Raw genomic sequence first — 11,308 nt, 5'->3', positions numbered from 1 at the left:
CTACGAACGCTGCAGCGCCTTTCCCTCCTCGCCCCCCCCTTCGAGGCTAGTGACTTTCCTCCTTCGGCCCACCCCTCCTCCCTTACGAAGCTGCAGCCTTGCTTTCCCTCCTCGCTCCCCCGTTACGAACGCTGCAGGCTTTGCTTCCCTCCTCGCCCCCCCTCCTAACGAAGGCTGCAGCGCTTCCCCATCCGCCCCCCCTCCCCCCTACGAAGCGCTTTGCAGCTGTTTCCCTCCTCGCCCCCCCCACTACGAAGCGCAGGCCGCTTTCCCCTCCTCGCCCCCCCGCCCGCCCCCCCGACGAGGCTTTGCGAGCCTTGCTTCCCCTGCCTCGCCCCCCCCCCCTACGAGAGGCTTGCAGTGGCTTCCCTTCTCGCCCCCCCCCCCCTAACGAGGCTTGCAGCTCTTCCTCCTTCGCCTCCCCCCCTACGAGGCTGCAGCTTGCTTCCCTCCTCCCCCCCCCCCCTACGAAGGCCTTGCAGCGGCTTCCCTCCTCGCCCCCCCCACGAGGCTGCAGCTGCTCCCTCCTCCGCACTTCTCTCGGCCCACGCCTCAGTCCACGACAGCGGCCGAATCTCTTCCCTCCTCTCGCTTACTCCTACGCACGTCTTGCAAACCGGCGCCTATAAGTGCCAGCTGCTTCCACCAATCCATAAATCCGTCAGTCAACGATCTCTTCCTCCATGCTTTGCCGTTGCCCCTATCGAATTAGTCCCGTCTTCTCTCTCTCTGGACTGCGATCTGACCGATCCCAAATCACATGTCAATTCGACACACCGAACCTCAAAACCCTTGTCACCAAACCACGTTCCCTCATCTCCACTCTCCCCGTAGTGCACCACGCATTTGGCGTGATAACGATGTCACTGGATAGTAACATATAGGGAGCCATTTGATTAATGGTAAACAGGGTTGTGTCTAACTAACCAATGTCTGACATCCACTACCGTCGGGACCGACACCGCAACTGAACCATCGAACTCAGTATCAACAATCTTTGGAAAGCATTTTACAAAAATGTCACTGTGTCATGTCAAATAAAAGAAAATGGCTTTCCTTTTACGTATCAAGAAAGTGTGACAACTTCCGTCTCACAATAAAAAGGCAATTCACTGTCGACCTTCAGTCAGCCGTGCTGTTACCGACAGTATGTCCTGACTGTGGAAAACAGCTCTAAACCCCTAGGCTCAGTCTACCAAGTGACTTGGGGGCTGACAGTCCCAAATGGCACCCTATCCATTTATAGTGCACTACTTTGCACATTTCCCCAGTTACAGTTAAAGCACTTAGTAGTGCGAAACATTGACTAGGAGGTTTGTTTTTAAATCATTTTTAAAAATTGGTATATTTCCAGTTTAGCCAGGCGTCTAAATGATCCAGAGCTGGAACATGATCAGACTGAACGCCTGAAGAATTGAATTCAAATTGGAATTTTGGAATTGTGGATAATACGAATTGGAATTGAAATTCTTGAATTACCCAACATGCGAATTTCACTACGTTCTGTTATCTGCTACCAAGTTACTGTAACTAGTCCTCTAGTTCAACACTACTGCCTGTTAAGCTGTACGCATAGTTACTGTAACTAGTCCTCAGTTTACACTACTGTCTTTAGCTGTACATAGTTACAGTAACTAGGTCCTCTAGTTGCAAACTACTGTCTGTTAGCTGTACCATAGTTACAGGTTCTAGGTCCTCTAGTTCAACACTACGTCTGTTAGCTGTACCTATTAGTTACTGTAACTAGGTCCTCTTACGTAACCACTCACTGTCTGTTAGGCGATGTTACCAAGCTACAGGTGCTACTAGGTCCTCTAGTTCAACCACTACTGTCGTGTTGAGCGTCACCATAGGGTTACTGTAACTAGGTCTCTAGTTCAACACCTAACTGTCGTTTAGCTGTACCATACTTTACTGTACTAGCGGTCCTCTAAGTCTAACACTTACTGTCTGTTAGCTGTACATAGTTAACTGGAACTAGGTCCTCTTAAGTGCAGCAACACTACTGTCTGTTAGCTGTACATCATTTACAGTACCTCTTAGTCCTCTAGTCAAGCACCTACTGTCTTAGCTGTAACCATAGTTACTGTAACTAGGGTCCTCTAGTTCAAACATAACTGTCTGTTAGCTGTACCTAGTAACAGGTATCTAGGTCCTCTAGTCAACATGCTGTAGCTGTCTGCTAGCTTTAGTCAAACACTGTCTTTACTTACCATAGTTAACTGGTAAACTAGGTCTCTAGTTCAACTAGTGCGTAGCACCATATACTTAACTTCGTCCCTATTGCACTACTTACTGTCCCGGTGTTACCATAGTTACTGTACTGAGGTCTCTTACCTATTGTGTACCTAGTACTAACTACCGGTCCCACCTGTTAGCCTGTACCATAGTTACTAGTATCTAGTCCTCTAGTTCAACACTACTGTATGTTAGCTCGTACAATAGTTACAGGTACCTAGGTCCTCTAGTTCAACACTACTGTCTGTTAGCTGGACCAGTAGTTACAGTAACCTCTAGTGTTCACTTCGTCTTGACGTGTATTGACACATCTCAACATACTGTCTGTTAGCTGTACCATAGTTACTGTAAGCTAGGTCCTCTAGTTCAACACTACTGCGCCTGTTTAGCTGTACCATAGTTAGTAACTAGGTAACTCTAGCTTTCAACACTACTGCCTGTTAGCTGTACCATAAGTTACTGAACTAGGTCCCTAGTTCAAACTACTGTCTGTTAGCTGTACGCATAGTTACCAGTCCTCTAGGTCCTCTAGTTCAACACCTACTGTCTGTTAGCTGTACCAACTACGTAACTAGGTCTCTAGTTCCAACACTACTGCACTGTAGCTTACCATAGTTACTGTAACTAGCTCCTCAGTTTAACACTGCCTGTTAGCTTACCATATTACTGTAACTAGGTCCTCAGTTCAACACTACTGTCTTTAGCTGTACCATAGTTACAGCGTCCTGCTAGGTCCTCTAGTTCAACACTACTTCTGGTTAGCTGTACCCATAGTTACTCTAACTAGTCCTCTAGTTCAACCACTACTGTCTGTTACGGTTACCATAGTTACAGGTCCTCTAGGTCCTCTAGTTCAACACTACTGATCTGTTAGCGTACCATTAGGTACTTGTAACTAGTCCTCTAGTGCAACACTACTGTCGGTTAGCTGTACCATAGTTTACTGTAACTAGGTCCTCTAGTTCAACACTACTGTCTGTTAGCTGTACCATAGTTACTGTAACTAGTCCCTCTAGTTCAACACTACTGTCTGTTAGCCTGTACCATAGTTACAGTCCTCTGAGGGTCCTCTAGTTCAACCACTACTGTCTGTTAGCTGTTACCCATAGCTTACTGTAACTAGGTCCCTAGTTCAACACTTACGTTTTAGCTGTACATATACAGGTCCTACTAAGGTCCTCTAGTTCAACACTTACTGTTCTGTAGCTGTACCATAGTTACTGTAACTAGGTTCCTCGAGTTCAACACTACTGTCGGGTTAGCTTGACCATAGGTACTGTAACTATCTCTAGCTTCAACCACTACTACCGTTAGCTCTTACCATATTACAGGTCCTCTAGGTCCTCTAGTCCAACACTACTGTCTGTTAGCTTACCATAGGTTACTACTAAACTAGTCCTCTAGTTCAACACTACTGTCGTTAGCTGTACCATATTACAGTCCTCTAGTTCTCTAGTTCAACACGACTGTCTGTTAAGCTGACCATAGTTTATCGTAACTAGTTCCTCTAGGTCAACACTACTGCCTGTTACTCTACCATATATACAGTAACTAGGTCCTTCTAGTCAAACACTACTTTTCTGTTAGCTGTACCATAGTTCACTTAACTAGTCCTCTAGTTCAACACTACTGTCTGTTAGCTGTACCATAGTTACAGTCCTCTAGGTCCTCCTAGTTCAAACACTACTGATCGTGAGCTGTACCCATGCTACTGTAACCAGGAAGAGGTTGAACCAGAACCAGCAGACTGGTTGAGTATGAGAATAGGGAGTGTAAACTTCTATAAGAATACCCACCCACTGGAGAACCCCGTTGTTTGGTCACTTCCCCACCACCAGGAACTGGTCAACCCCACATCCACTTCTCCTATACTGTTCTCTCATCACATCCCCCGCCAGGAAACTGGGTCCAAATCCCCACATCCCACTCTTCCTACTGTTCTCTATCACATTCCCCGCCAAAGATTGGATCCAAAACCCCCCACATCCACTCTTTCCTACTGTTCTCTCATCCACACTTTCCCCGCCAGGAAACTGGGTCCAAAACCCCAAAATCCACTCTGCCTACTGTTCTCTCATCAACATTCCCCGACCAGGAACTGGTCCAATAATCCCCGACCATCCACTTCTTCCTGACTGTTCTCTCATCACATTCCCCGCCAGAAACTGGGTTTAATCCACACATCCACTCTTCTACTGGTCTTCTCATTCCTGCCAAGCTGGTTCTAATCCCCACATCCCACTCTTCCTACTGTTTCTCTCATTTGCCTGTCTCCACCTCCATTCCAAACTGTAGTCTTAGTGTAAAAACATGTTTTTTTTTTATATCCAAAAGTGTATGATTCGTTTGCTTGTTGGACCCAGTTCCTGGCGGGGAATGTGATGAGAGAACAGTAGGAAGAGTGGATGTGGGGTTTGGACCCAGTTCCTGGTGGGGAATGTGATGAGAGAACAGTAGGAAGAGTGGATGTGGGGTTTGGACCCAGTTCCTGGCGGGGAATGTGACCAACAACGGGTTCTCCACTGTATTCTTAGAAGTTTTACACTCCCTATTCTAATACTCAACCCAGTCTGCTGGTTCTGGTTCAACCTCTTCCTGGTTACCGTAGCTATGGTACAGCTAACAGACAGTAGTGTTGAACTAGAGGACCTAGTTACAGTAACTATGGTACAGATAACAGACAGTAGTGTTGAACTAGAGGACCTAGAGGACCTGTAACTATGGTACAGCTAACAGACAGTAGTGTTGAACTAGAGGACCTAGTTACAGTAACTATGGTACAGCTAACAGACAGTAGTGTTGAACTAGAGGACCTAGAGGACCTGTAACTATGGTACAGCTAACAGACAGTAGTGTTGAACTAGAGGACCTAGTTACTGTAACTATGGTACAGATAACAGACAGTAGTGTCAAATCCAATGTTAGGTAAATTCCAAGAATTCAATTCCCAATTCGATATTACCTCTAGTCAATGTTTGATACTAAGTGCTTTACTGTAACTGGGAAATGTGCAAAAGTAGTGCACTATAAATGGAATAGGGTGCCATTTGGGACTCAGCCCCAAGTCATTGTAACTGAGCCCAGGGAGTTTAGAGCTGCACCACAGTCAGAACAACGCTGGCTAACAGCACGGCTGACTAAAGGTCACAGTGAATTGCCTTTTTATTGTGGAAAACGGAAGTTGTCACACCTTTTACTTGATACGTAAAAAGAAAGACATTTTCTTATTAGAATTAGCAGTGACATTTTTGGGGTCTAAATGCTTCAAGTGTTTAATACTGTTCGTGGTTCAGTGGGTGTCGGCGGTTCAGTGTAAATTCACTTGGTGTTAGAAACCATGTATCATTTCAAATGGCTCCCTATTTCCTATACAGTGACCAGCCCAAAGGTAGTGCACTACCAAGGGAATAGGGAACCGTTTGGGACACGAGGCTTGAATTGAATGTATTTGGCCGTCAGTCATCCAGAGAGAGAGAGAGAGGGAGGGACTACATTCATTGGCAAAAACAGGGAAATCCCCCCTCCTTCTTCTCTGTGCGGACGACGCGTACAGATTAAACATGGGTTAAAAGCGGACTAAAGATGCGGTAGCACTCAGAATGGCAGCGGGAGCATGACGCCTTGCAGCTATGTCACGTAGGGGGTCCGGGGGGCGAAGGCATAGGGGCGGGAAGCAGCTGCATGGCTCAGTGAGTAGGGGGGGGGCGTAGGTGAGAGTGGTGAATGGTCATAGTCTGCACAGCTTCGTAGGGGGGACATGGGTCAAGAGGAGGAAGCAGTCTGACGCTTCGTATGGAGGAGGGGTCAGTACTGGAGTCGCCGAAAGCAGCTGCAAGCTTCTGTTAGGGGGAGGGAGATCGAGGAGAGTGGATCCTATAGCAGCTGCAAGGTCGCGCTATACGTAGAAGGACAGGGAGGTGGGGCTCGAGAGCATGGTGTAAGCTAGTCTGCAGTTACTAACGGCCCCGGGCTGACGACTCAACTGTATGCTTATTCAGAGGGGAGGGTGGTTCGTGAGGACGATGAGATCAAGACAGCTGGATTTACGTAGGGTGGCGCGGGCCGAGGAGGGAAGCAGCTGCAAGCTTCGTAGGGGGGCGCGCGAGGAGGGAAGCAGCTGCAGCTTCGTACGGGGGGCTGAGGGAGGCGGCAGCGAGTTGGGCCAGTAAGCGGGAGCAGCACGCTGCACGAGGTCCATTACGTCGATGGTATAACACCGAGTCACAACGTGGGAGGCGTCACAGGAACGTGGAACAAGCGACAGCGTCGCTCAGCTCTCGAAAGGGGGAATGGGTGATCGAAGGAGTGGAGACATGACACGCGTCCATAGCGCACTTTAAGTAATACGTCAAGGGGGGCGGGCGAGGAGGGAAGCTCCAACGCCTCAGCTCGGCAGCTCTCATCGTAGGCTGGGAGGGCCTCGGGTCTGTGGTTTAGAAGTTGGGCCAGAGGAGCGGGGAAAGTCACTAGGACTCTCATATGATATCGCTTACGGGTTGCAGGCGAGGCCGATTCATTGGAGGGACGCAAAAAGCCGATAGAATAATCGAGGAAACGATTCTTATATAATATATTTTGGGTAACATAACAATTAACAACAAATACTGGGAAGATACATGAAACACTTTTATTTTTAACTAATTATACATACATAAATAATCATCTAATTTAGTCGAAATAATATAATGAACATGCTCAATTGTGGTTTAAAATAATGCAGAAAAACTGTGTTGGAGGAGAAAAGTAAAAGGCAATAATGTGGTAAAAGAATGCTACGTTAAAGGTTGTCTTGTCCAGAACATGAAGAAAATTAAAGGGGTGGTTCTTTTTAACATGAGTCTGTCAATATTTCCAGTTCTTCGAATATTCTCAGTTAAGAAGCTTTATAAGTTGTAGTTATTATAGGGGAAGTTTTGGACTGGCGTCGGACTATGTTCTTTCTATGGATACCATTTGTAATTTTCATATCTGTTGGGGACTATTGGATGTTCCTTATAGGCATTAGTATTGCCATAATCTCAGGAGTTGATGAGGCTTGAGTCAATAACAGCGCTTGTGCTTTCAAGGGCATTTGCTAAAGTGCTGGCCAAACATTTCGAGCACAAACATTTATTCTTTCAGTGGGAATATACTGGGGAACCGTTCGTATTTTATCTGAAACGGGGTGGCAACTAAAGTTAACATGATTTCTTCTCTAAATTTGCAGGGTTTTAAAAATTATATATACCTTCTGTTGGGATTGATTTTTAAGAAAGGCGTTGGATGTTTGGTTAGGTACATTTGGTGCAACGATTGTTACTTTTTTCGGCGAAGTGGCCTTTTTTGTTTAAAAATCATCACCGTTTGTTGAAAGTAGGCTGTGATTCGGGAGGGATAAAATTAACAGGCGACCGTTGCTTTTGATTATATGCAACGCGGAAAGGCTAGTTAACTAGTAATTCAGTCAACCATGTGTAGTTACTAGTGATTATGTGGAAGATTTGAGTTGGTTTTTTATAAGGTGAAGTTTAAATTGCTAGTAGCCAACTACCTTGGCTGCTTGCAGCACAAGGTCATATTTGATGCTGCACTCGCAGGTAACAGGTGGTAGCCATGCACGAGTCTCCTCGTGGATTGGCAATATATCGGTCCATAATCGGTCATCCAATAAAGGTCAAATTACCGATTGTTTTATGAAATTCAGAAATGGGCCAACCTTAGGTCTCAACTTCGCCTGTGAATTGGGGTCTGGACTTTCTGAGGGCCGCCGCAGGTGGTGAAGGGTAGGAAACAACATCTCATTCACTGATCTCAACACTGGGGCCGAAGGGTGCGTTGCAGCCCTCTCGTACTCTCCGTTCACCCTGATGGTGGCCATGCATGAATGCAAAGAATAAATGGGCGTTCCCATAGAATCTGGTTGAGAATGAAAAACAGGGTGAACAAAAACAGCAGCAGACAGGTAAGGAAAAGACAAAATAGGTTTTTGATTCTGTTTTACTTGTAATGGGGACATGAGCGTAAATGCGAACAAAAATAACTTTTGGTCAGTATGGTGAGTGTGTGTGTTAAACGCATTATTTAACTAGGCAAGTGCAGTTAAGAATAATTCTTATTTATAATGACAGCTACGGGCACGGTGTTGTTCAGGGGCAGAAGGCACTTATTTTACCATTGTCAGCTCGGGGATTTGAATCCAGCAACTTTCGTAGCTGGCCCAAACACTGCTAACCACTAGGGCTATACCTGCCGCCCCCTCTAACCACTAGGGCTGCTGCCTCTCCCCTCTAACGCACTAGGCTACTGCGCGCCTCGCCGGTAGATGTTAGATGACGGAGTCTATATGCTTTTAAACAATTCACCACATCGAAGCTAAATGTTCAATCTATTTGTTAATTTTAATTTGAGCTGCACTGAATGATAAATGATCACCTGGTTGCACAAGTAACAAATACTCACCTATAAATAGGGAAACACTAACTGTGGGCTGGCTGTCTCTTCTTTTTTGCTATTGGCTGGGTACAGCAGGTTTCCCTAGTACTATCTGACCAAGGGTACAGAGTTATTCCAATGGAGCGCTGTTAACAAGGCATTTATGTATTATTCGTGAATAAATAACGGCTATTGAACCATTCAGCATCCAGGGATCCAAATACCGTTTTTAATAATAGACGTAACTAGTAAAATGGCAGACCAAATGGCCCCGTCCTTCATAGCACAGAAGAAGCTAGGGGAGGAGAAGAGATGGAGGGATCATAACAAGGATATGGTTATAGGAACATTGCAACTAGGCAATACAAACTAAACAGGACAAATTTCTAAGAAAAACTTTGTTTAAACACCAAAATGGGTGGATGTGCTCATATAATAAAAATACACAATGGATGAAGGAGGAAGAGGAAGATTCCAGAACTCACACATTATGGGAGAGCATTTTTGGAGGGGAAAGACGATATCACCTGCAAAAAAGGGTGTTTCCTGAAGTGATAAGAGGATATGAAAGTTGAGCTTGAATAACCGCTGATCACAAGAGATGTGTGAGTGGGGCTCAACAGAATAAATTGACGCGTGGGAGGAAGTCACAAGCGTTTCCTTTCGCCTGTCAATGAGGGAGAGAAGTCAGGGCTTGCTTGTCCATGTTCCCAAGGAGACCCATAAAATGTTATTTTGTCACAAAACAGACGAGGAATAACAGACACGGTGCTCGCTTGAAACAGTTAAAATCAAAACGACCTCTTTAGTGAATAATAAACACGGTTCCTTCTGACAGCTGCGAAAAATGTATTCTTTTATTCTGCAATATGAAGCAGCAGAATTACGTCCTCTTATGCTGACAGTGAGATTGTGTCACAGCACTGTCTTGTCAGGATATGAGACAGGGCCTATCGAAGGTAGTAGTCGCAGTTTCATGTTGAGGTTCAGAGAGAGCGAGGGAGTAAGCAGAGAGAGCAAGAGGAGACAGCGGGGGCTATCTGAGGGGAGTTAAGTCCAGTTTCAATGTTGCGGTTCGAGAGAGAGACGAGAGATGAAGAGAGAGGGACAGGAGAGAGATGAGAGACAGACAGACCAGGCAGAGATTGAGAGGGGACAGGAGAGATGATGGAGACAGACAGACAGACAAGAGATGAGAGGATGAGGGACAGAAGAGAGAGAAGGCTGGGATCAATGCCGTTGAAACGCCGTTGACAACGGCAGGCCTTGTTGGTCATGTTCTGGCGTCCGTGGAGATGGCCGATTTCACTGTAAAAGACGCTGGCGCGTGTCGGGCTTCAGATCAGAAATCGCCTTAAAAATTCAAATAAAGAACACAATAGCTTATTCTGCGGTCGATTCAGATTGAATCCTAGATCTCTGAGGAGGAGTGGGAGTTCCTCCGTAATAAACTGAAACGGTACTCTGTTGTCCTCTGGAGCGCTCGTGTGCGTATGACGACTCAACTCCCAATAAGATCTGATTTAACTAACAATCAGATCCGGTTGGAGGGAAACGTGTTGTTGGAACACTGATGACCTGTACGACTATGGAAAATTACTGTTTTATCGCCTGTCGGGAACTTAACAAATTGATGTATTATAGATGTATTTAGAATGTGTTATCTGAATGGTATTTAGAAATATTTTAATGTGTTTTTAAATGTATTCTTTTTACGCGTGCTGTATTATTGGTCCATCTGTGGTGGGAAGGTGGCCCGAGCTGCAGGGGTGTTTGTCAGAACCAACGGTGCTTTCTCAAGAAGCGTGTTTGTGTCGAAGGTTTGGGCCACAAAACTATACTGAACAAAAAATATAAACGGGAACAATTTAAACGATTTTGCTGGGAGTTAGTTATATAATGAATGTCAATTATTAATAAATGAGGCCCCTAAATCTATGGATTTCATTTGAATGGGTGTGGGCATGGGTGCAGCATTGGTTGGGCTTGGGAGGGATAAGGCCACCCTGGGAATCAGGCCAATGACATAGAGTGAGTTTTTCTCCCAAAAAAGGGTTTTTAATTACGCTGAAATAACCCTCATGTTCATCACTGTTGGGGGGTTCAGAATGTACGCAGTGAATGAAGACGGATGTGGAGGTCCTGGGCTGGCGTGGATACACATGGTCTGCGGTTGTAAGGCGGTTGGACGTACTCTGCCAATTATCGTAAACAAGTTGGAGGAGCTTATGGTAGAAAATTAAACATTACTTCTCTGGCTAAACTCTGGTGACAATTCTGCGTCAGCCATGCATTTACACGCTCCCGTCGAAAATGTTGAGACTCTGTGAATGTGTGTTCTGTGACAAAAACTGCAGATTTGAGTGGTCTGTTCCCAAGCACAGTCACTTTGTAATGATCTGCTGTTTAATCAGCTTCTGTATATGCAACCTGTCGGTGATTAATTATCTTGGCAAAAAGATGAATGATCCACTAACAGGGATGTAAACAAATTTGTGCACAAAAACATTTTAGAGAAATTGGGTTTTCTTGTGCGTAATGGAAGCATCTTCTGGGATCTTCTTTCAGCTCAATGAAACAGGACCACATTAATGTTGCGTTTTATGATTTTAAGTTAGTATAATATGCACTATTGGAAGTGAGCAATCTACACGAACAC

The 11,308-nt window shown here is 45.4% G+C and overlaps 1 protein-coding gene across 1 annotated transcript in view; it reads left to right on the top strand.

Moving 5' to 3' along the window:
* The window catches only part of sacm1la (SAC1 like phosphatidylinositide phosphatase a), a 70,408-nt gene that overhangs the window by 14,492 nt on the left and 44,608 nt on the right, over nt 1–11,308 (top strand).

The sequence above is a fragment of the Salvelinus sp. IW2-2015 genome, unplaced genomic scaffold (genome assembly GCF_002910315.2).
Source record: "Salvelinus sp. IW2-2015 unplaced genomic scaffold, ASM291031v2 Un_scaffold762, whole genome shotgun sequence".
NCBI classification, from domain to species: domain Eukaryota; kingdom Metazoa; phylum Chordata; class Actinopteri; order Salmoniformes; family Salmonidae; genus Salvelinus; species Salvelinus sp. IW2-2015.
The sequence above is the reverse complement of the archived record's forward strand: the minus strand, read 5'-3'. Positions and strand labels throughout refer to the sequence as shown.